The sequence below is a fragment of the Protopterus annectens genome, chromosome 7.part0 (assembly GCF_019279795.1).
Source record: "Protopterus annectens isolate FY-2018-M chromosome 7.part0, PAN1.0, whole genome shotgun sequence".
Lineage (NCBI taxonomy): Eukaryota > Metazoa > Chordata > Ceratodontiformes > Protopteridae > Protopterus > Protopterus annectens.
The window spans coordinates 1,113,161,555-1,113,188,587 of NC_056739.1; positions in this window are offsets into that span (position 1 = coordinate 1,113,161,555).

The following is a 27,033-nucleotide window of genomic DNA, read 5'->3' on the forward strand; positions in this document are numbered from 1 at the left end:
TGTCCTCACTGTAGTTGTGTGGGTTTCTTCCCAAAGACATGCTGTAGGTGGATTGGACACTCTAAATTGGATCTAGGAGTGAGTGTGTGCCTTTGTGGAAGGTTGAGTGCTGGGATAGTAACTTGACACCATAAAAACTCCACTGCCAATCATGAGCAAACAAGTGATCTGCTGTGGTGACCCCTAATTGGAAAAAAGCCAGAAGAAGATTGCAGCTTGGAAATCTGGTTGCAATAATACGTAAGTAGCTTCTGATTAAGTCCTGAGGGGTGTTTGGTATGAAAGTACTTGAAACAAGTATTGTTTTGAACTTGTATGTGCTAAACATCTTTCTGTGCTCATTTCTTGCTGGAAATAAAGTGCGTACCATAATACACTTGGTTTTGTAGATTCATTTCTGGCACTGCTTGTAGATTCATTTCTGGCACTGCTAGACTAGAGGTACTTAGTGATGATCCAACAGGGTTTCATATTTTGTGTCCTTACCTAAATGTTCCAATCCCATAGTCACACAACAATGGAGACAGAGCAAACAACTCAGTCAGAAAAGTGTTCCTGCACCTTGTCACTAGTATTTTACTGCAACTGCAACAATGTAAAGTGCAACGTGGAGATCACTAAACAAGAAAGTGATAGCAACTTCTGCTGCTAAAGGCTTTCAAAACCCACCTGGAACCTGATCACACTCTCATTGACAAAACAGCTGATAACTTGATGTGTTCCTAAAACAGTTAAAGCAACTGGAACTTATTTAGAAAGCAAAATGTATTGCAAATATGAAATGGCACAAGAGAGTAGAAAGAGCAAGAACCGATTCTTAGCATAATGAATGGGTAATGCATTTCAGAGAAATCCCACATGAGACGTGGGGAAAATGTATCCCAAAGCCTCCTTCAGAGGCAGTTTACATTTACTTCCAATGAAAAGATATAAAGGTAGGCAAATTAAGAGCCAGTGATAATGGTAAAGTAGCTGTTAAGTAGCGGAACACAAAGAAATGCAAACTAAAGCAATAAAGTACAGAAACAAGAGGAAATTTAAATCCATTCATGAGTCTGTAGCAACATTTGTTTGCTTGGAGTAGACTCTTAACTCTGTAAGGCAGCAATTCCTGTCCCTATAAAAACATTGCTGCCTCACAGTAATACAATGATTGATTCTTCCATTTTTTTTTTCAGCTGAGGTATCTTTTTCACAGTCTGTACATCTTTCCAGAGTCTGCATTTTGCTGTAAGTTCTGTTTTTCTCCAACATGGCCATGATGTGCAGAGACTTCAAATTGCCTGTAGTTCTGTTTTGTGTTTGAGAATGAATGAGTCTGAGCATACCGTAAGGTGTTCATACAATGTTGAGATCTTTCACTTTTGCTCAGTGAGTGCTGGGACAAGTTTTACCTCTGCAGTGATCCCATATTGGATTATGTGGATAATCAAGGAATATAATTGATATCATATACAAGTGTCTAGGATAATATAAAAGGCAGTGCTTTTCCATTTTTTTAAGTCTGCCTCTCCATGCCGTCATGGGACCAGATGAGTGATTTCAAAGACCACGTAATGTGATTATTCTTATGTTGATATTCTTTTCTCTTTCCACACTGTAATATTAAAACATGCATATATTTTTCTGTTCTTAACTACTGACACTTATTTGTAAAGCATTCAAAGCCCTAAGCTGGATTCAGTGATATATTAGTAAAACATGGTTTCCCTGATAATATAACAAAAAATGTTACTAATGGAACACATGCTTTGGGCAAATGTAACAAGAGCCCATACCATTGTGACAGTCTATACACTGATGTCATAATGGCATCGTAATAATGTAAGAAGATATTAACCTGTAAATATAAGAATAACTTCACTTTTCCTTACTGGCAAGTCCTAAAATGCTAAGACCTAGATATTTTATGTAGACAAGGAAATGCAAGAATCTAGTTAAGCTAGTGAGTTGTCACCCTAATGAATTATTATTATTACATAGCACCAAGTAATTCTTTCAACATCTGAAACATGATTCCTATACCTAGAACTCACATACCTGGTGATGAATGTATTTTGTGAGGCAGCCGTTTCATTCTTTCTGCTTATAATATCAACCAAAGAGCATGAACTTCTGTATCTGTACCTTCCTACTGTAACAAAACCAGTAGTCTGCTTAAAATGAAAACACTTTATCCCCAAGAAATAATGTTAAAGGAAAATTCCACCTTAGAACTCAAAACAATTTTTCATCATACCTTCATTTGCTGAGCTATTTTAATTCATCAGAATCACTCTAAATGCTTCTTATAAAATGTTAACATGTTATGCCACAAAATGGCCGTAATTCAGGCCACCATATTAACATGGTCCCGTTTTGTAGCTATCGTTTCTCCTTCATAGAATCCATTTCAAGACCTGTCTATATGAGTAATGCTAGACATAATGAAGTGGTATTGTTTTCTCAGGTCACTGAAATACAGCTGCAGTAGTATGAGTGTCACTCATCTTACACACAGTCTGTAACAAGGCTGCTTTGAAGTTTCCTTGACTGACCCTCATGTACGTTTCTGTCAGAGCTTAATTAAACTTTTCACAATAATCATACAACTCTGGCCAAAGAAAGTAGCCAAACAGCAGGTTTTGTAAGAGACTACACTTGTAGTCATCTATTAACAACCCTCCTTCATACTCTTAATGAGGTGTCAGACTTGTCACTGCAGTGAATTGACTTTACTTGATCTTATATGAGTGACAGTAGCTACAAGAAAGGAAGGGACATGAAAGTAATTATTTCCCCAGTTCCTATAGTAGGAAGATCTGGGTTTTTTTTCTTCCTGAATGTTGTAGAATTAAAACAAAGAGTGAGAAGGTCACACAGAAAAAACAATCAGTAAAAACTAAATGAAAACTCCAGCCAAGCTAGAACTTTCACTGAGTGATCTCTCAAACCTCTTAACAAAGAGTGAGAAGGTCACACAGAAAAAAACAATCAGTAAAAACTAAATGAAAACTCCAGCCAAGCTAGAACTTCAACTGAGTGACCTCTCAAACCTCTTGGACATCAGCTGGGTATAACATCGCTGTGTTTCTTATGCTTGTGCTGTGCTGATGAGGTCATAACAAGTTTGAAATATGCATATTCACAGCTAGTGGGGTTTGGCTTTATTGGCTTGAAATTGTCCGTTGAAAAAACTTAAAAAGTAATAAGTCATGGTGTGACGCCCGTGCCCTGGCCCAGCAATCAAGGAGCCTCAATCCTCACCACTAACACCAGTCTCATATATGAGGAAAGGATAACAAATACACACAGTAAAGTGCAATTTCCCTTAAGAGCACACAGAGATCACAGTCAGTCTGGGGCTGGTTGCTTCCTTGCTCTCCAGGTCCCCAATAAGACTCCCCACTGGCACAGCTATAGGGTCTAGTTCTCAGCCTAGCTGGGCAAGCTAAAATCTCCAGCACCCTCTCTGTCCAACCAGTGCTTCATGTCCCTGCCCAAGTAGCTGACACACACACACTTTGAGATAAGAGTTTACACAACCACACAGACACTTCTGGGGAAGGCTGGTACAGGTTCTCCAGCTGTGCCCCTTTTACCCAGACTATATGGTAGTACCACTTGCCACCACCCAGCTAATATTTATCAGCTGCCCAAAGGCCCTTAAAAGGGTGTCCAATTATTACTGTGCAATATTATTATCCAATTGGTAAGTGTGACTAATCAGTCAAAGCTTATTTGGAATGACTTGGACAGTAAACTCTATACATATGCAATGTACTCTAGAGCTTAAATTATCTCTACACAAACCAGCCACAGTTAAAAGGTTTTAAAATATTTAATAATAAATAATTAAAACCACAAGACAATACTTTCTACTACACAGTCAGTGCTAGCCAAGAGTTCAGAGATCACACAGAAATACTTAAAAATAATTCAGTAGTACAGTTCTGACATCACAAAAAAAACACTTAGTCTAATCTTTCTAGTTCTAGCTATCTCTAAAAGAAAACGCAAGTCTAAGATAACTTACATGTGAGCAAGGGGCACTGCTGTGAGTTGGATGACCAAGACAAAAATGCTTAATACCTTCTGATTCTCTCTGTTTAAATTGAAATTGCAGTTCTGATAAACATTACATAAGTTTTTCACTTTCCTGGAGTTCCCAGGCTACACATTAACTGCATTTACATTCTTAACATCTCCCTTTTGTTATCTTGCAGCTGGTCAGGAACAGAGCAATAAAATACATTTGCATGTTTAAATCTAGCAATTTAACTCTTGGTTAAAACAATAGAAAGAATTTCTTCATCTAGACTTTTTGGCACCACTTCCTACTTCAAAGGGTCACCACATGCTTTACTTTGGTCAGTAGAGTGCACTGTTGTCACATTTATTTCCAGTTCCACATGTAACAGTATTTCTTTACATTTAAGACAAGCCTGTAGTTTACATTTATATTTACAAATGACAGAATTATCTGCACAAATCTATCTGGCTAGGCTGGCAGCCTTCACCCTTCCCTACCAGTCTTCACATTTCTCCCCCACCGGAGACCTCAAGCTAGTTTTTCAAGTGAACCTTGAGAAATGCTGCTTAAGAGGGTTAGGTCTAGCTGAGTGTACCTACCCATTCCCTGTCTTGAGAGCCCATCTGCATTGGCATTGCTACTCCCACTGTGGTGCTACACTGACATATCATATGCTTGCAACCCTAGGCTCCATCTTAGCAACTTGGCATTTTGCTGGCTGGCTCTGTTAAACCATGTTAGGGGGTTGTGATCTGTCATAACAGTGAATTTCCTTCCATACAGATAAGGCTGAAGTTTCTGCAGTGCCCACACTATGGCTAGACATTCCTTTTCTACAGCTGCATAGCATTCCTCCCTGGGTTGAAGCCTATGACTGAGATAAACCACTGGGTCCTCTTCTCCCTCTGAAGAAATCTGGCTAAGTACAGCCCACACCCCATGGTTTGAAGCATCAACCTGCACAACAAACTATTTGCTGTAATCTGAACTGGCTAACACAGGGGGGTCCTCCCAAAGCTTCTTTAAGCTTCTGGAATGCCTGCTCACATGCTGGAGTCCACACTATCTTATCTGGCCTGTTTTTTCCTTGTCAGGTCTGTGAGGGGAGCAGCTATGGTACTATAACTGGGGACAAACTTTCTGTAGTACCCTACTGTCCCTAAGAATGCCTTTACCTGCTTTTTAGTAACAGGTGCAGGCCATACCTGAATGTTTTCTACTTTGGCAGGTTCTAACCTGATCTTACCACTCCCCACTCTATGTCCCAGGAAGGAGACCTCTGCCATTGGTAAGGTCAATGATTGTACGTTACTTAGCCCCACCCAGCTGCTCTAGGGCCTCATCTGTCCTAGGCATAGGATAAGCATCTGACTCTGTGTGACTATTTAATTTCCTGTAGTCCACACAGAACCAGGTGCTGCCATCCTTCTTTGGCACCAGTACCACTGGGGAGGCACAGGGGCTGTTGGACTCTTGAAAGACCCCTAGTTCCAACATCTCCTGTATCTCCTCCCTCACTCAGGCTCACTCAGGCACCCTATAAGGGACCTGCCTAATAGGCCTTGGGGGTCCAGTATCGACTTGGTGCTGCACCAGGTGAGTGCATCCTGGTATCCCAGTGAACCTGTTCCCCAAACTCCTGTAATACTGCTCTTATTTCTCGAACCTGGGTAGGAAATTGCTGCAGGGACATTGCTACCCCTTCCACTGAGGTGTCAGTCCGAGCCTCACTAAGGAGATCAGTCACCAGATCTCCCTCAGACTCCTCCTGCAAGCCACTGCAAATACTCAGCACAAGGGCCTCCCTATCATGGTAAGGTTTCATCATGTTAACATGGTACAATTTATGCTCCTGCTTCCTGCCTAGCAGTTCTACCATGTAGCTAACATCACTTAACTTCCTTACCACCTGGCTGACTTAGAGTACAAAAACACCTTCAGTGATCACTGTACACAAGCTACAGGAATTCACGCTACCCACACACCACTACAAGCCAAGTAGTATTTGCCAACCAATTAATATGTGGTGTGGATATCCCACCACTGCCAAACAATTAATATTTGACACCCATGCACTGGCCCAGCAATCAAGGAGCCTCAATCCTCACCACTAACACCAGTGAGGGGCATCCACATAGGGGAGGATAACAAATACACACACAACAAAGTACAGTTTCCCTTAAGAGCACACAGTGATCACAGTCAGTCTGGGGCTGGTTTCTCCCTTTCTCTTCAGATCCCCAATAAGACTCCCCACTGGCACAGCTATAGGGTCTAGTTCTCAGCCTAGTGGCCAAGCTAAAACCTCCAGCACCCTCTCTGTCCAACCAGTGCTTCGTGTCTGTACCCAAGTAGCTGACACACACATACTTTGAGATATGAGTTATATACAAACACACAGACACTCCTGGGGAAGGCTGGCACAGATTCTCCAGCTGTGCCCCCTTTCTGTCCAGTCTAAAAGGTAGAAAGCACTGCCACCAACCATTAATATTTATCAGCTACTAAAAAGGCCCTTATCAAAGGGTGTCCAATTCTACTGTGCAATATTATTATCCAAATGGTAAGTGCAACTGAACAGTCAATGCTTATTTGGAGTGACTTGAACAGTATCACTATATACATGCAACAAATGTACTCTAGAGCTTAAATTATCTCTACACAAAACAGCCACAGTTGAAAAGTTTAAAAATATTTAATAATAAATAATAAAAACACAAGACAATACTTATTACTACACAGTGCTAGTCAAGAGTTCAGATACAGGAAAATGCATAAAATAATACAGTAGAATAGTTCTGACATCAATACAGAAAACAACTGTCTAATCTTCCTATTTCCTAGCTATTTCTAAAAGAGACACTGAAGTCTAAGATCCTACTTACACAGAGAACACAGGCAGATACTGGTGAGTTGGATGTTCTCAAGATAAATGCAAAATGCTCTCTGAGTCTCTCTCTTTCACTTGATAATACAGTGCTGTATCACATTACATCATTCTTAACAATTTTCTGTTTTCCCAGGCTAACAGAAACTCAGAGGTTAATAGCCCTTTTGATCTTGCAGCTGGTCAGGAAGCCAGAGCAATAAAAGAAATTATACATGTAAATTCTAGCCATTAATTCTGGCCTCAAAACAATAGGAAGAATTCCTTCATTTAGACATCTCAGCTCCAAGTTTTGACATCAAACAATTACACCATGCTTGACTTATCAGCCTTCCTACAGCAGAGTGCACTGTTGTTACATTTTTACAGTTCCACATTTAACAGCATTTTCTTTCATTTAAGAGAACAAGCCTGTGGCTTATATTAATATTTACAAATTACTAAATTATCTACAAAATTCTACCTGGTTAGGCTGACATCCTTCCTCTATCTTCACATAGCCCCCTCCCATTCTCCACACTACCCCCCCCCCAACTTCCTATCAATGTCTATACATTGTCCTTCTTTTGAACAATGATTATCTTTTTGTTTTTACTCTCATATGTAGTAATTTTTTGTCCACGGCTATCAGTGCAACCGTTAATGTTCGTATTTTATTCTTTTGCTTTTCCCTTTATAATTCATTTCATATTTGCAGTGTTGTTTTTAATAGTTTTTGTCCTGTATGTTTATCTTTGCTTATGTTTGCTGGGGCTCTTTCCCCTTGGGTCTCCACTGAAAATGGGTTGCATACTATCAATGCAATGCAAATAGTTAATAACCTTTACTTTTTTACAATTATTTTGTACTGTGATTATTTAATATTTGTATATTGTCACTTTATTTTTACTTATGTTTGCTGGGGCTTTTCCCCTCGGGTCTCCACTGAAAATGGGTTTGTTTGCAAACTCACTTGGACTAACCCGGTTAACAAATGTGAAATAAATAAATATAGTTAATCCCAGATGCTTATATTATTGTTGGACTTAATTTAAAGTAATGTTTTCTGTATATTTAGGACCTCAATGGATGTGAGTTTATTTGCAGTTCCAAACATCATAATGGGAGATTTGCTGTCAGTTATTATTAGCATGTTTTGACCTAATAAGAGGGATGGGATGTCAAAGTATTTTTGTAGGGAGAGCTGTAAAGCTTAGACATTGATTTTTGAATAATAAAGAATGACATCAATTTAGATAGTGATGTTGTTGGGACTATGATTATGTTAATATCATTAATAGAAAATTAGAAACAGAATTGGGCCTAAAAGTAAGCCTTGTGGCACACCCATGATAAAGCATCCTTCTGAAGTGGAGAAGTTGTCAACTTTGACTCTGACTATTAAGCACTGAATGGCACTGATGCCAATGCTAACATCTGCAATTTATGTAACAGGCTTTAGTTGTTTATGCTTTTGAATGCTCTGCTAAGATCTATAAAGATGGCATCAGATATGTTCCCCTTTTCCACTGCAGAAAATCATATTGCCTGTAAGAGCATAGATTCACTCAGGGTTTTGTGCCCATTCCTAAATCCGTGTTATGAGTTAGTAATAAGACTGTATTTGTTGGGTAGTTTTGCATTTGCTTACAATGATAATTTTTTTTTTGCAGAAACTTTGTAATTGGGCATAGTATAGATGCAGAGCAGAAATCTGCAATATTTTTTTGGGGGGTCAAATGATGAGGGAGTGCTTATTTTATTTGGAAATTATATTGTGGGAACTGATGCACTGAATATATGTATCAGGAGCTTGTTTAATAGTTTAGGATATAGTCTGAGAAATTATAGTGTGCATTCTGTTTGGATTAGGATAGTTATGTGGTAGAGGTATGTGGTTTAAAACTGATTAATATGAGAACAAGTACTAGTGTTGGTAAGTTAAAACAGATTGGATGATTTTATGGTGAAGGAAACTCTTTATTGCTATCTGTGATACCTATTAGATCATAAGCTTGAACCCATGATTGTGTTATAATACTTGATCCAGTTGTTTTGTACTGTGTGACCACTGAAGTATACAAGGGATATCCTGTGGGTGTAGGGTATCTAAACCTTAGCAAGACTTCTGATGCTGTATCTCATAAAAAGTTGGTAGGAAAAATGGATGTGTATGCAGGTGAGATGCTAAATGTGCCTGTCTTTTGATTTCAGATACAAAACACATCATTTTAAATAATTTTCTTACATTCTACACATTTTATTTTTTCTGGTTTTATAAAATATGTTCACAATATTTTGTGTGTAGAATCTCTAGGTTTTTTAATGGAAAGAGCATATATAAATGTATGTAGCCAACATATTTTGCATGTTTGTTTTTAGATATTGTGGGATAATATGTCTGGTTTCATTTATGAGCTGAAACATCATCCTTTTTCTAATATAACTCATTCATTTAATATGTTAAAGATGTGTAACCTTAGCTAAAATGACATTGACCACTGTATTTTTAATATGCTATACATTTCTCATGTATTGATGTACAGTGTGCAGTAGAAACAATAGAATTTAACAACATGTAAGCTTAAATAAAGGACACCAAAAGGAAAAAAAAAAATCAAACCTGTTTCATAATTTTCCAGTGTGTATTTATCGCTCACTAGAATCATACTTAACCTTTTTCACATTGAGAGTTTGTTCTTTGTGATGTTAATCAGTAAGTTGTACGCATGCTCAGTAGGACTACAAAATGTACAGTGACCCGTTAATGAAAAAGGGTGGGGGGGGGGGGGAATAGCCAGAAATACATAATATCAATAAAACCTTTTTTTTAAATGTTTTGCTGAAAATTTTAAGGGCTGCAACTCTAGAGTCCACCAGCATAGACCGGCCTGATCAAAATATGTTCTAAAGTTTCAGTAGATTATACAACTAATGCTCAACAAAACAGATGTTACAGGGAATTAACAAACTGCCCAGGTATGCGTTGAGGCCCAGAATTGCAAATGGATAGCTTCCCAACTCCCCGAAGATCTGTTATTTCCTGTAACATCCATCTCAGAGGGTGGTATTATACTTAGAAAATGAAAATAGTCCAAAAACACCACACCCAAGGTACAGCTTGCTGGATAAACAAAATCTGTAATAAAGATCACTCTTTCAACCTGCTGAATCTTAGAATCAATTTAATATTAAGCTCTTTCATATAAAATATACAAGACTTAATCAGAATAATCATGTAAATAGTTAAAACTTTTAAATACCTTCCCATACAATGTCACATGATCCCCTCCAACCAGTATTAGGTTCATAGGTTCATAGGTGTATACTAGGTTAATGGCCCTGGAGCCTTTACAAGCCTAGCCCATAGGATTACCCTGGCATCATGCCACCCGACCTTAGTTCCCAGTGCCGCTCTCGAGTAGAGCCACTGGAGTGATCCCCGGGGTGAAAACATAATAACTCTGTCCTTCAGAACAGATGAAATAGAACTTGTTCTATTAAGTGTGGGTATTTTATTAGTACTGAACTTAATTTACCAATACAATTCCTTCTTAAAAAGTAAAATTTTTGACTCCCTTCCCTTATCTAAGTAATTCACTTTCTCCAAAATGAAAAAACAAACTTGTTAAAATTAATACAAACCAAAAGGTGTCATGCTAAAGCATTAGTGCCATAATTTCTTCAAATTGAAATACGTGTTGGTCTGTTCTATTTTTATTGCTTTTCCATCTTACCAATGTAAAAACTAGGACACAATGCACAATTAGCTACATAAGCCACACTTTTAGTATTATAATTAAACATCCCTTTACAATATATATAATGTTATTGTCTGACTCAACAGCTGTCTCTGAGCTGATGTTAATAAACCAGCACTGCTTATATTTACCCCACTTTCCCATTTTATTTATTGCAGAACTGAAATTATGAATATTTACATTTTTTGATTCTTAAAATAGTTTTTCAAATTACCCTTTGTTTTAAAGGAAAATCTGTGTCTTTTATGTACCACATTACCTATCCCGTTGGGTAGTGGCAGTATTTGCCAATGTTGTGTAACACTGTCCTGTAACCCTCACATATCATTTGAAAAACTGATACATAAACGTGTTCCATATTTGCTTTTTCCTTTTTTCTTTTCCACTGGGACCCCCTCCTTTTTTTTAAAATAGGTGCAAACATAGTATTGCTTTGCGCGCTGATATCTTGTCTAATGTCAGACACAAATTTACTTGGATACCCTCTGCTCTGGAACATATTCATCAATATCTCATATTCTGTAATGAAAATAGCATTATCTGACACCATTCTGGACAATCTAACAAATTGTCCCTTCACAACATTTTACTTCATCCAATAAGGGTGCATGCTGGAATAATATAACTAGGAATTACTGTAAGTGTCTTTTCTATGTATGATGGAAGTAACTTTATAAAACCATGTGTCTTTTCCAAATCCAGATCCAAAATGTTAATATCTTGTTTGGACATTGTGAATAACAACTTTAAAAAAGAAGTAGAGTTATTGAGATACATCTTAAACAAATTTACTTCTTCCATCCCAGCCAAATAAAAAAAAAAACATCATTTAAAAATCTAACATATAATATCGTTATTAAATTCTGAATCAAAGACAAATTCCTTCTCCTATTTATGGAGGGCTAAATTAGCAAAAATGGGGGCAGAAGCCACCCTCATATCCCAACTCCCTGAAATTTGCTTGTATAATTCACCATCAAAAGAAAAAATGTTTTCTAATACTATCTCCATACACATACATATCAAATTAGTAGTTTGTTGAGAACTGAATTTTGATGACAAAATAATCTCCCTAAATCAATCTATGCTAACATCTTGTAGAATTACTGTATACAGGACTTTGATGTCTGCTGTAACAAAAATGCTTTCCTTGGGGATAGCTACACTTCATAATCTATCCAATAATGGCCAGGGCTCTATTAATATCTTGGGAGACAAATTTAGAATACTCTTTAATTTCCTATTGACATAAGCCACATGGATTCCGTTTTACTTCCTTTTTCTGAAAGAGTGGGATGAAAAGGTAGATAATCTACATCTTTATGTACTTTGGGGATCTGAAATAATGGGATAGTCTACATGTAAGAACCGATATTCATTTCTGGAAATAATTTGATCCATTAATAAATCATTCAGAAATATGTCAATTTTTTTATAAGCTATTATCATTTCATTCCTAGATATATGAATATAAAACTCATCATTATTTAATTGAGTGAACATCTTATATGAATAATCATGTAAGTACATAATAACTACCCCCACCACTCCCTTGACTGGCCTTATAATTCTCGCATTCACATCCTTATTTAATTGTTTTAAAATTCTTCTTTCTTCTTCTGTGTTTTATCTAGTAACAGGCTTCACAATTCCATTAAATATTTTACCACTGACATAGTGCCCTGCTGGCAACAGTTTCTCCACTAAAACTAACAACATAGCCAGTTTTAGGTACCTACAATACCTATGGCTGTAGGGGGACTTTTTAATCATCCTTGACTGTGTGGGGGCCCCACAAAAGTTGCTGCTGCTTGTTGGAGAAGAATGAGGAGAAAACAATATAGTAATTTCCGTATTACTCTCTTAAACCTGAACAGGGCTGTGATACGACCCTGTTAGGATAAAACCTGATAATGAACATGAATAAAGTAAGCACTAGAGAGATTAGCAGCCCAGAGTGACATACATTAGATTTTAAGAAGAGCTGATGCTTCCAGTCTTCAGGGATGGCTTTCTCTTTTAGGCAGTTGTATAAATACTGGCAGAACACCAGATAATGTAACTCTCAACTTCTTTGCTCAAGATCTCTGTACAATTCCAAAAACAATAGCAGAATAAAGGCTCAAACTCAGAAGCATGTTTTAAATATTAGTCTAATTCACTTAAAAAGTTAATAGAATAACACCTTTTTTTTTTCAATATGCATTTCTTGGACAATGTCTCTGATGTCTGGATTTATTGACTGTCTGTAATCCTAAATGATTTGCCTGCCAATCAAAGTTTTTATGAAGGACCAAGCAAAAGTATGAGGCAAAATCAGAGAAGGTCTCTGAAATCAGGGATAGTGACAGGTTTGCATTACTCCTCAGTGAGGTAAATAAAAGGGAGCTATGTCAAATGATCAAATGAACAAATGTCAAAACCCATATGGTTGAACCCATATGATCAACAATTCAGTTCATAAAAAGTAAATTCAAATACAAACCACACCCACATACAACACAAAAAATGATTTTTGCAGGGTGCACCCCCCATATCCCCTGCTAACTGGGTCTATATTAGAATCACAAAAACTCAATTCAGCGAGCAGCATTTTACATTGAAAATGATGTTCAACGAACTGTTATAGTGAGATCGCGGTACAGTGAAGATCAGAACATTTGCCCTTTCCTCACTGTTGTGCAATCTCGAAGTTGATATATATAATTAGCAGGGGTGTGGGGGGGGGGCTAAAAGCAAGTTCAATGAATGGCATTTTCAATGTGAAAGCCATTTGCTGAACTGACTTTTCATGGTTCTAATATAGACCATGCTAATTATATATACCAACTCCAAGATTGCACTACAGTGTAGAAAAATGCAGATTTACTGATCTCTACTGTTATGCAATCTCAATAACAGCAGTTTGATGGATTGAATTGTCGATCATATAGGTTTGACCATACCAGTTTCGACAAGCTGTCCATTTGATTGTTTGACAGGTACCCAATAAAAGTGAATTCTCCTTGCTGCTGTTTGATGACTGCTAAACATTAATCTCTGATCTGGTGTGGCAGTGCCAGTGTTGTACTATGTATTGCTATTTGCTGAAATAAGTACAAAACTAGTATTGCGATGGCTTATGCTTGAGTGTTTGCATTTGTGTGTGTGCGTGTGTGTAAAAATATTACAGATTTTTATCTGTCCACACACCCAATAATACCAGGACATGTATATTAATCTATTGGGTATCAGTAAAAAATGCAGCTAACAAGTAATTACATTTCAAAAGTAAGGCATAAAATATATCACAGAACATTCAGACATTTAGATCCTCTGGAATTCTGGTGGCCCCTACCCCCAGACTGTATAAATGGATACAGCAAGGCTGCCTTAATCATCCTTGACTGTGTGGGGGGCCCACAAAACCTGTTGCTGGTTGGTGAAAGTGAGGAGAAAATAATGTATTTATTTTCTGATTACGCTCTTTAACCTGAACAGGGCTGGGATGTGACCCTGTTAGGATAAAGCTGATAATGGCCTGTGCTCTCAACCATACCCATTCTAAACCCAGCTCTGCTGAGATGTGTGGATACAGAAAGTTGCTGCAGGTTATGTGGGGGTTAGAGGTCCTGGGGATTGTGTGGTTATTACTTCTTTAAATTTCATCATTTGGTGTAATGGTACAGAGTTTGATTCTGACATTCTGGTTATTGGCTAGGTTTGTAACATTTTGCAGACTGATAGTGTAGTCTTTGCCTATGAACCAATCACAGTGAAACTTTAGAGGTATGCACAAGAGGTCATTATAGCTTCTATTTGGGCTGGGGACAGTGTAGTCATTGTTTCTTTTAATTTTCTCACAGACCTCACAGGTGTACAAAGAAAGCTACTATAGCTTGTGTAGGGGCAGTGAACTATCTAGAAGCAACAAAGTAGAATACATTACTGTAATCGTTATTTGTTTCACTTTTCTCACAACCACAAATCAGGCACATATGCAGGCGGTTGTCTTTGGAAGTTAGTGGTGAGGAGTGAGGAGGCATGCTATGTACATGTATGTCAGCAATCACTTGAAATACATGACTGAGGCAATTTGAACCTCTGCTTTCAACCCAGTCTAACAACAGAGGGTTGCAGTGTCTGTCTTTTGGGGGGCAGGTTAGGGAGGCAAGGCAGTATTCCCAGATAGGATCTGTGTGTCCTCACAACAACTGTCTTATTAGTTTATTGTAAGCTACAATTTTATCAGCTTTTCTGCACAACTTAGGTCTTTCTTGAAAGAAAAACAGTTGTTGTTGTTGTTGTTGTTGTTTGTCTTTCGGCTTTTCTCGGTTAGGGGTCGTTACAGCGGAACTCCGGTCTGCTAATGATTGGCAGTAGACTTTCACAAATGCCGAGGTGCCAGCTCGATGTTCAACCTTCAATGAAGGCACGCCCATTGACGCATGTCTTTTGAACACCCACCCAGAAGGCACTCCCTGCACTCCAGCTGAGAATCGAACGGGAGCACCTCTTGCTGTGAGGCAACAATGCTACCGCTGCACCACCGCAGAATCTTGAAAGAAAAACAGTATAAGACTGAAATTCTTTTACTACTCATGTGACGCATGTGCACTAGCACAGCAATTAAGGAGCCTCAATCCTCACCACTAACACCAATGAGGGGCATCCATACAGGGAAAGGATAATAAATACACGCACAGTAAAGTACAGTTTCCCTTAAGAGCACACAGAGATCACAGTCATTCTGGGTCTGGTTTCTCCCTTTCTCTCCAAGTACCCAGTAAGACTCCCCACTGGCACAGCTATAGGGTCCAGATCTCAGCCTAGTGGGCAAGATAAAACCTCCAGCACCCCATCTGTCCAACCAGTGCTTTGTGTCCCTGCCCAAATAGCTGACACACATACTTTGAGATAAGAGTTATATACAACCACACAGATACTCCTGGGGAAGGCTGGCACAGGTTCTCCAGCTGTGCCCCTTTTACCCAGCCTATATAGTAGTACCATTTGCCACCACTGACTAATATTTATCAGCTACTAAAAAGGCCCTTAACAAAGGGTATCCAATTATTATTGTGCAATATTATTATCCAAATGGTAAGTGCAACTGAACAGTCAAGGCTTATTGGAGTGGCTTGGCCAGTATCACTATATACATGCAATGTACTCTAGACCTTAAATTATCTCTACACAAAACAGCCACATTTGAAAGGTTTAAAAATTATTTAATAATAAATAATAAAAACACAAGACAATACTTCTTACTACACAGTGCTAGTCAAGAGTTCAGAGATCACAGAGAAATACTTAAAATAATACAGTAGAAAAGTTTTGACATCAATACAGAAAAAAACAAATCTAATCTTCCTAGTTCCTAGCTATATCTAGAGAAAACACAGTTCTAAAATAAACTTACATATAGAACACAGGCAGAGTGCTGGTGAGTTGGATGTTCTCAAGACAAATGCTCAAATGCTCTCATTCTTTCTGTCTTTAAATTGATAACACAGTACCACTGATTCATTTCAGATTACATAATTTCTTTCTGGTTCCCAGACTAACAGAAACTCAGAGGTTAATAGCCATTTGATCTTCCAGCTGGTCAGGAAGCCAGAGCAATAAAATAAATTATACATGTAAATTCTAGCCATTAACTCTGGCCTCAAAACAATAGGCAGAATGCCTCCCTCTAGACATCTCGGCTCCGCATTTTAGATCAAAGAATTTCACAATGCTTGACTTATCAGCTTTCTTACAGCAGAGTGCACTGTTGTTACATTTTTTCCAGTTCAACATCCAATACAGTCTTTTCACATTTAAGAGAACAAGCCCGTGGCTTACATTAATATTTACAAATGACAGAATTATCTATAAAATTCTATCTGGCTAGGCTGGCAGCCTTCACCTATCTTCACAACTCGTGACTTTTGTTTAGGCTACCATTGGATTAAAAGGTTGGGAAAATTCTCTAAAATGCATCCAAGTGCATTTATAACACCTATGGCTTCTAGGGGCACCTAGCTTAATTGAGATATTTCCTAAGTGGTTATTACATGCTGTCCTGGACAGTAAAGGTGTGTTGAAAGGATGCAAGTAAAACTAAAACTGAACAGCAGCATTGAATTTCTTTCCCTAATCATAACTTCTGTTCAAGCCATCATTGGATGAAAAGGTTGTGTAAAAAGAAAAAAAAACCTTAAAATGTACATCAGAACATATAGGAAGTTATGGCTTCCTGAAAAAAACTGAAGAGTAATGCAGAATGTGAGAAAAGGAAGAACAAAGTAATGTGCATGGTGTGGAGAGTAACAGATGGATGGATGTTTTGGGGGGGGGGTCTAAAACAGTAGGCAGAACCTAGGGTACCATTTCACCTAAGTCCAGCACCTGCATATACAGTTGTTGTAATGTATCATTGTTGCAAATGAATACTAGTGACTGTGAATGTCTGTCTCTGAGATGTGCAAACATAATGTGATACACAGGCCTGTTGTAATGTAAGTGCAATGTAGCTAAAAGTCAGTCTGTGTGTACCACTCCTGAAAGTTTGTAGCATGAACTAAGAGGTTGCTTTGGAGTGGTGGCAGTAACAGGGTAATAATTAGACTGGAAGTGACTAAGGGGCTCCCAACTTGACATTTGCTGGGGTGCCCATAAAATGCTAACACTGGCCCTGTGTACATGGTTATCCTATTTATCAAATACTTTCTCATAGTCAGTCTTGTATGATGAAAAATTAAATCGTCAGTAACTGAATGATTTAGTGTAACCCCTGCATTTTTCTAGTAGTCATTTCATTGTACTTGATAATAATATCCAGAAACTCCTTTCCTATTCTATTAAACATTGCAGTAACACCTGATATTTAGGTGAAGTATACGCAACACCCACTGGAAATTTGAAAATTCTGAAACCTTTTGGAATCTGATATCTCTGGATGCATTCACAAAAGTAGGAATTGTATAACTGCAATGACAGGAATGTAAATAATTTCCTCTGAAAATTATCTATTTGTTGCTTTAGTGTTTTGTTGTCTAGCCTATCATCACTGTTGGCTATCCAGACTGGAATAAAACTGGATTTCAAAACTCTGTGTCTGTACTTCTATCAGTCATACCATGAGTTTGTTTACTGCTGTAATTGCATCTTCTTTCTTGGTTTGCCACATCAGTATATGTCCTTTTGATGTTATCAGCACAGTTATCCAAACCCATATAGCTTTGGGTCTGAGAATTTCCTGCTACCTTCACAAACTGTGATAACAATAAAGTCAACAGAGTTAAATCTTCCAGTAAATGATTCACCTTCATGCCAGAATTGGTCTGTCTTGACAAAATCAGGTTACCATTCAAATTTTCTGTGTCAGCCATTCTAAAAGTCACATTACTTCCTTATGGAACACCATCTAGAAAAGCACCATGGAAAATGAACACTCTGTTTCTGGTGATTGTTTTCCTTATGTATTATGTTGGATTTTTTTATTTTTTTTAAGTTAAGTATTTTTATGTTAATTAAAAAAGAGCATAGGTGCTCTTATTCACTCTTTGCACATGTATATTATTTTTTACTTGCCTACTATATCTTAAGCAAACTCTTGCAGCACTTTGAAGAGTAGTCCTTTAGACATCACAGTGGTTTCTCCATGTTTTATTAATGCAGTATATGTGTCCTTCCTTCACAGCAAGAAGTTCTCCCGTTCGATTCTCGGCGTGGCTTGGGAGTGCCTCCTGTGTGGAGTCTGCATGTCCTCCCCGCGGTTGGGTAGCATTTGAAAGACATGCGTGCATAAATGGGCGTGCCTTCGTTGTAGGTTGGGCGTCGAGCTGGCACCTCGGCGTTTCGGAAAAATCTACTGCCAATCATTAGCGGACCGGAGTTCCGCTGTGGCGACTCCTTACCAGGAAAAAGCCGAAGGACAAACAACAACATGTGTCCTTTCAAATCATCCTGGTGAGACAGAAAGAAATTAAGAAGGAATGAAGAAAATAACAGTATACATTATGGGATGGAAACATCTTGCTGGCTCATATTAGAATAATATTAATAAAAACTTCTGAAGTGTTTTAATCTGACTCTTCAGTTTGTCACCTATAGCGTTCTTATTTTGATGTGATGGTCTTTTAGAAGTGTGTTAGTTTTTTTACCACAAGTAATTAATTTTCATTCTGCTGCTGTTACCAGATTTTCCTTTTATGCAACTGACAAGTCAAAAGGAAACTTTGTTTACTGCTTTATTTCTCATTTGAGGAAAATATTTGGATTTCACCTTCTCTGCACGTTAGGCTTACATTTAAGATGCCATTGTGATTTCTTAATTTTTTGTATGGCAACAGTTGGTTTAGTTTGCAGCATTATAATCAGTTGCAATGATCTGAACCACAATGTCTTCTTTCATAGGAAAGTCCTTTACTTTTCATGGGGTTCTATAGCAGAGTACACTGAATGCATTTTTAGCATACGGTGTATGTGTGACCTGAATGCAATTGCTTTAGTCTAGCTAAAGTATATGTTTAGTACCAGGGCAATAAAAGCTATTTAGACTGAATGTGGAGGAGCTTTAAAAACAATTAATTGTCACAACAATCTCAACATCTCTTATTGCCAGGTAACAGGAACTGATTTTTGATTAGTGGTTTCTACAACCTTAAAAGCATAATGTTGAAGATTGAAAGCAAATAAAGAAGCTCTATAAAATGACTTCTCACGCTCTGGTTTGCAACTTATCTCTGGTATACTATGTTGTACATTTTTAGTTGCCTGCACATGCTCATTGTTACCCTCCATTTTCTCCATGCATGAGCACCACTCAGTGTGTACTTTTAAGCTCATAGGTAAGTACTAGACTAGATGCCCTCACTCATGGGCCAGTTTGCACCTAGCAAGTTTCCCCAAAGGTATCAAACCTTGCACCTGTTGTCAGTGAGATAAACACTTTAACCAGTAAGTTAACCTACCTGTAAATGAAGATTCCAGTCATCAGTAAATTGTATTAGACAGAAGTTACTATATAGGTTCATACATAGGTAAGTACTAAGCTAGCTGCCTTTGTGGGCTATTTTGAGCCTAGCCAATTTCCTTTCAAAGGTGAGAATCAAACCCTGTACCTTTTGACTGCAAAGTAAACACCTTAACCATTACGCCAGCCCTCCTCACTATTTATTGTACTTCTTCCTAAAGTCATAGTTTTCATGTAACTCTTTACATACCTGAGGACAATGTATTGAGTTTTGTATGTCAAAAAAAGAAACTGCTGTTCACTTTCACCTCCAGAGGCATAAATGGATAAAGCCTTGACTACAGCACAGGCAGTTTCAGTTTGATTAGCTGTTCAGGCACTTGATGGAGCTGGCAGGGAAGAATGGTCACACCCATCTTGTAGGGGGTACAGAGCAGAATGTATACAACCATAATCCCTTGGAGTAGGGTGGTGTCATGGTTCATAGGTTCATAGGTGTGTACTAGGCTAATGGCCCTGGAGCCTTTTCAAGCCTAGCCCATAGGATTAGCCTAGCATTCTGCCACCTGACCTTAGTTCCCAGTGACTCTGTTGAGTAAAACCACTGGAGTGATCCCTGGGGTGAATTTTCTATTTCCCATCCACTCATCAAGATTTATCTTGAAGAGGGCCAGTGAGGTGCTCTGCTTCACATGTATGGGAAGTTTATTCCATAGCGTGGGCAGTCTCTGGGTTATGAACCTGTCCCTCCAGCATGTTTTCTTGATTGTGGTAATGAGGTTGAGGTCTCTGGAGTGTGTGATGTGGAGGGATTTGGATTTCTTTAGATGTAGGTGGGTACCCTGGAGAGACCTTTGGCTCACCAATCCACATCCTTGGGGGTAGCCTTCATAAGAAAGTGCACAAAAGCATGCACCTCCAGGTCAAGACATTGTGGGTTCCAACTATGATGCATGTAGCTTATTCCCCTGTCTAGGAGGAAGAATTAAGTCATACAAATGCTCCCTCAACCAGGATGATGATGAGGGCATAAACCACCTGCACGGCAGCCTTGTACGGTGACATCTGAAGACGATTGCCACTCCTGTACTGTACAGTACTGTGCTAAAATAATTCCCTAGTAAGGATAAGGAGGAATGAATGGGAAGAGTATGATTGAAGGGGAACATGATGGTAGGCAGGTACAGTGGCAAAAAGAAAGGTACTTACATATTAACACAACTAGGAGCCAAAGCTTTCACCCTTCTGATAAATCATTAGCGACTGCAGTGTAATTGCAAATACACACACACACACACACACACACACACACACACACACACAATTACAGCCCGTCATAAATACCTGACTTTGTTCGCAACCTGTTAGGGCAAGCATTCTTAATGAAATGAAAAGTAGTTGGTGCAAAGACCCAAAAATCAAGGACAGATTTTACATACCAGTGTTATTAGCTTTGAAAGTTGACGAAATAACCAGTTTTGCATTACCGTACCTTTGCTATAAGATAAGACGTCTACGATTCAAATGTCTGCTATTACAGTTCAAGCAATCCGAACAATGTCAGGCATTTAGTGCTGACTGTAATCCCGTGTGTGTGTTTGCAATTACACTGCAATTGGTACTGATTTACCAGAAGGGCAACACTGTAAGGCGAGTTATGAAAACTTTGGCTCCTGGTTGCGTTAATATGATCTTTTTCATTAGCAGGCAAATACCACTAAAGCATATCAGGATGAAATGTTTATAAACAGAAAGTAAACAATAATGTAATCACAAGGATTTTAACAAACAACGTTAACAAATGTCAGGCCATGTGCAGAGTTGCCAGAATATGGCAATGGTGAGTCGTTTCTCCATAATTTAGCGACTCATGAAAGCTTTGGGTTCTGGTTGCATTAACAGGTAAGTACCAAAAGGAAAAATCACCTATACAGAAAAAAAAGCTTTTACTGTGAGGTTAATAATTGAGAATAAAAGCAATGCAATATAATTATGTTTTCCAGTACATTTTTCAAGAAGTATTCCGCCATTATTTATGGGGTCAACAGAATCACAGATTTCCACCCAAAGTTCTACAGTCATGCTCATGTTATTCCAGAATTCCAGGCTTATTGAGGTTCCAGTACTTAGAAAGATGGAATATATGATCCAAGTTCAACTTCTTAAAGCATTCAAGGGCAGTAGATATAAAACCCATTCTAAATTCTCATGATTATCAGGTATTCTTTCCCTTGCTTGAGAGAAGCCTGGACTGTAGACTCCAATATGGTACCAACACAGTACAGTTGTATTATTGCAAGGGTATATCCTCCACCATGGCAACATCATTTCATTCTGATACCACAATTAAGAGAAGTAAGTGGAAAAGGTAAATTTAATATGGCTTTACAGTACAAACTTTACAGCATACTACAATACACACACACATACACACACACACACACACACACACACACACACACACACACACACACACACACACTCAGCTAGATAAAATGATAAACATAGGCTACAACTCATATTGGTTGGGGACATCTCTTTGGAAATAACTCAAAGAAAACAACTTCAATCCAAATAAATGAAACTAGAAAAGTAAAAAAACGTTGCATCAAAAACATACTCATTTTAGTTGTTGGAATAACATTGAAATGCTGCTATTGAAATACCAAAAGTGTTAAATGTATAAGATCACATTGATGATTCAATGTATTCCTATCACTGTATAACGATATGTGAAGCTGAATTTCTTTTTTTCTGTGTATATATTGTAAATATGTTAAATTAATACAAATGTTCTTAAAAAAATACTTATTGAAAATCTAAACAGTAGAGCAATAAATGTTTTGACAAGCAAAGTATTTCACACCCAACATACAGGACACAATGCCTACAGACATTAGATAATGTTAATTGTAAGTATAAATCTAACTCTAACCCTAAATGTAACCCAAACACCAGACCTATAGCTAACCCTAAACCTGAAGGTTATCATAAGCCTAAACATAAACCTAGCTCTCACCCTAATTCTAGCCTTAGCCCTATGCCAAACCTCAGTCCTAAACCCAACCCTAACCCTGATTAACCCCTGTGATGAGCCTATCCCAGTGCCCAACTGTAACCTTAAAGTCTGTAAATTGTGTAAGTACTACAATAACCAAAGTCAATCATGTTTTGTTTTACATTCATATGAAGCTGTTGACCAAATGTCAATGAACTACAACATTCACAGATACCAAATTCATCCAACAGCACCAAACCGCCTGCAAATGAGTAACTTGATCACAAAACAAACATAGAAATGTGGAAATAATTGTGGTGGTACATACCTTTACTTTAATATAGAAATGGAACAGCACATTAGTAATAAAACAATAAAAATGCTAAACTCAGTTTCTGTTTCCAATACTCTTTATCCCAAACACATAAACTTTATTGGACATATGAACTACTGTCCATTCACAAAAACTTTCAGTAGTATGTAATCAAATTATTCCTAAAATATTATGTATTTATTTTTCATTATTTCTGGTTCATTGTTCTTGAATTCAGTTTTCCATGTTTTATGTTCACGTTTTATGTTACACTGTACTACTGTTTTATAAGAAAAGGATGGGATTCTTTGTTATTACATAGAATTCAGCACTCACTTTGTAGAGTTGTTTTTATCTAATGTCATTTTTAGAGAAATGTAAAAAGAGGAAAATGAAAGCCTGTTTCATTTGTTAGGTGAAAAGCTCAAAAGCTGTACCTGACTCTTCACATTGTTTGTTTTACATTAAAAGTGATTTCCCATTCTCCATCAGTAGGAATGCATCTGAAATCATGACCATCAGATCAGTTCACAGTTATTATCAATTTCCATCTATGTTCTTTGGTCAGTTATCATCCCCTGAAGTGGAGACTTTGTACAGAATTTAGAAAGCCATCCCTGCCTAAATAATAAATTGCCATTTGTAAAATCCTCAGATGCAAGGAGTCAATGTCTTCTGTACATACATGTGTCATTGCAGTTTCTGGAATTCATCGTAACCACATCACAATTGTTATTTTGTTTCTCAGAACTCTTAGCCTTATAAGGCCCTATATGGATTCATTAATAACCACTGCTTTGCTGACAATAATGCAGGAAATGCTGCCTTATTGCTAGCAAATCAGACAAGAAAGTCCTAATACAGGTAATAAAGACCCTTGAGCTTTCTACAGCTGTTGTGGCATATCTTTACTGTGAACAATACAGTTCTAAAAAATATATCTGATTTCACATAGCAACATTTATTAAAAGAAACACATACTTTCAGACCTACACAACTGCTTTTCCTGAGGATGATTATTATAAGTGCAAAAGTTTTTCTCTTTTAATAAATGTTATTTTTGCACTGAGCTAGTCACTTTTAAAGTAAAAAAAACTGATAAAAGTACTGCACCACCAACTCAAAACTAAAAACTAAAGACTCAAACAAACTCCACTGGCAGCGATGAATATTCAGACAAAAGGCTGATTTTTTAAGTGCTTTCGTTCTTTAATTTCATTAGAACTTCATCAGAAAAAAATCTAAACTGAATCAATACCATTTAAATAACCCTCCAAAAAGGTCAAATGATCCAACCAGACCAATAGAAACTTGCAGTGGCTTATATCACACTTAAAACAAATTAAAGGAACATACACTAACTATTAATATACAATGACTATCAACAAAACATAAAATAAAAAATAAAAATAAAAATTTGAATTTAAATGTTAATTATATATTCAGGTATACTTGTACTGCAACAAAAAACATTTATTATTAATAGATTCATTAAGGCCAGGCTTCTGATCAGCACTGAGTCTGATCTACCAGGCTGTTTCTTTGCATTCAAGCATAGTTTTAAAGTCACCATCGAACCCAGTAGTGTTAACTGAATACAATAATGCAAAAGTAAACTTTTTAAAGTTTGTACAAGACACAGCATGATTGGCCAAACCATTTGAATAGTCTTTCTTTTTAATGGTCAAACAATGTTCATAAATTCTTCTGTTGAGTGCTCTAATAGTTTTGCCTATATAAAAACTCTAACATAAATTACAGTTAGCTGTGTACACAACACAGCTGGAGCAACAGTCAAATCTTTGGCCCAAAATAAATAGCCACAAGATTTGACCACTAAGGAAGATGAATTAACAATGTACCTACATTGTTTACAATGTCCACCACTGTAAGTGCCATATGCTCGTTTCCTTCATTGTAGAGGTGGCTGCACTTCTTCCCAAAATGGACTTAAGGCATCGGGATTTCTTAAAGGAGAAAATAGGCTTAGTCCCAATAATGTTGACCAAAGCTACATTGCCCATAAGTACTTTCCAGTTGTCAGTAATGCAGTCCTTAATAAGCCATATGCCATTACAAAATGGCAAAGGAAAAGCTGAGACAAAATTTTTACTGCTCTCAGCATTCAGTTCTAATGAAATTAAAGAAGGAAAACTCTTTTGTCTGTGGATATTCATCACTGCTGGTGGAGTTTGAGTCTTCACTTTTAAAGTAGTTATGCTTGCTGGACATTATTGACTAATTGAGAATACTATTAAGTGCTGGACTTTGGCATTACAAATCATATATTAGCACTGATGTAGTTATTGCAGACACCAGCTACAACATCAGATATATCGGATAGCACCAATGCCCATTTGGTTCAGAGCAGTGAGAAATCTAATCCCTGTCACATTAGCTATAGTCCAGTCCTTGCAGTGGTGACATTCAAGAATACAGCACGAAAGACCTACAGGTATTTGTTAATGGTACTTATCAATGCCTCATTCTCAGAAACAGAAGCTGGCACATGCCTCTCTTCACATCACTTGGGGCAAGCTTGCTTTGAGGCCTACTTGGTCTATTAGAGTATAGAAGCAGGAAACTGACACTGGAGGTTTTCATCCAAGAGCTGTAGAAAAGAAATTAATTGTCCATGTCACCTCTGCTTTATACTTTCTCGTTAAGCAGAGAAGAGTATGAACCCAGGCTATTTGAATGAACACCTTAAACTATAGTCACTTGCTTTAATGCTGTGGTTTTCCCTTTAAAAATCCATATACATGTCTGTCATAGACAACGTTATTGCAAACATTATTTATATATTTATTTACTGACCAGGAAATTCTGACTCGGATAGCAGTCCATTTTCAGCGGATGCCTGGGGAGAAAAGCTCCACAAACACATTTATGACTGTACAGTATTTTACAAGAATTTACAGAAATTACAGTACAATATTATCAGAAAAATGTTCTAGATGGAGTGTAAAAACACTAATTTCACATCTCCTGCAGTTAATGTTCAGCACCTGCAATGTTTCATATATATATATGTGTGTGTGTGTGTGTGTGTGTGTGTGTGTGTGTGTGTGTGTGTGTGTGTGTGTTTGTGTATGCTCATTTGTGTCCCTCCAGAATTCCTTAAGCTTGTTATGCTGCAGGCTACCTTTACAAGAACTGCCAGCAGAGTGGATGACTTTCTGTTGGGTTCAGCAGGGACTTTCAGTATTCATTACTTTTCTTTCCCCAGATATTCAAAGTTTTACCCACGGCAAGATATCAAAAATTTTTATGATCCTTATAATTTCCAGATTAGCCTAGACTAACTTAGTTCTCAGTTCTTTTGAACCATGTCAGAATATTGAAGATTGTTAGCCAATGGCATTATGAAGAAGTAAGATGTCTTAAATCAGTCTGCAAGAATGTCTCTAACACTGCTTTAACATGAATGACTACAAGGTTTATTTCGTAGCAAAATAATTTTCACACTGATACGAAGATGCACTGTTAGTTGTAAGCAGACCTAACTTGCAGTGATCTGGTCCTACCTGACTGCAAAAGAGAAAAATGTAGAGTTTCAAGAGCCCACAGCCTAAGACTGAGGTCTAATCCTTGAGGATTTACTGGTGTAATTCATTAAGTTTAGCTGAACAATACAGAGAATCTGGAAAAGAAACAACTGCAACTTCTACTGGGTAATATTATTCCAAGTAGGAAAGTAAGTAAGTATTGCTCATGTCCTTCATATGAACCTCACGGCCAGCCACAAAGGATCCACTATTATGATCAGATTACTCTAACTCCTTTCCCTAGAATTTCCTATAACATCCATAAGGGTCCAACTGGGCAGCTTATTGGAGGTAATCCTCCACTGGCCAGCTTTTGTCACTGGTTACCAAACGTATTATTTTGAAATTCTACAAAGAGTTGTTCCACATAGTGACATCTTCTTCCCTACCACCTTTATGAAATCCATGGCCATGGTCCACTCTACATATTCTCCACTTTAGCTACTGCCTCCTCCTGAAACAGCATTACACCTTCAAACTGATTGGTATGAGAAAGGTGTATATTCTTCCAGACAGAAAAAAAATGGGATGGCAATGAATAATTAAAAAAAGGTAGTGCTATGCTTTATGAGAAACAGAGTGTAATTTCCCAGG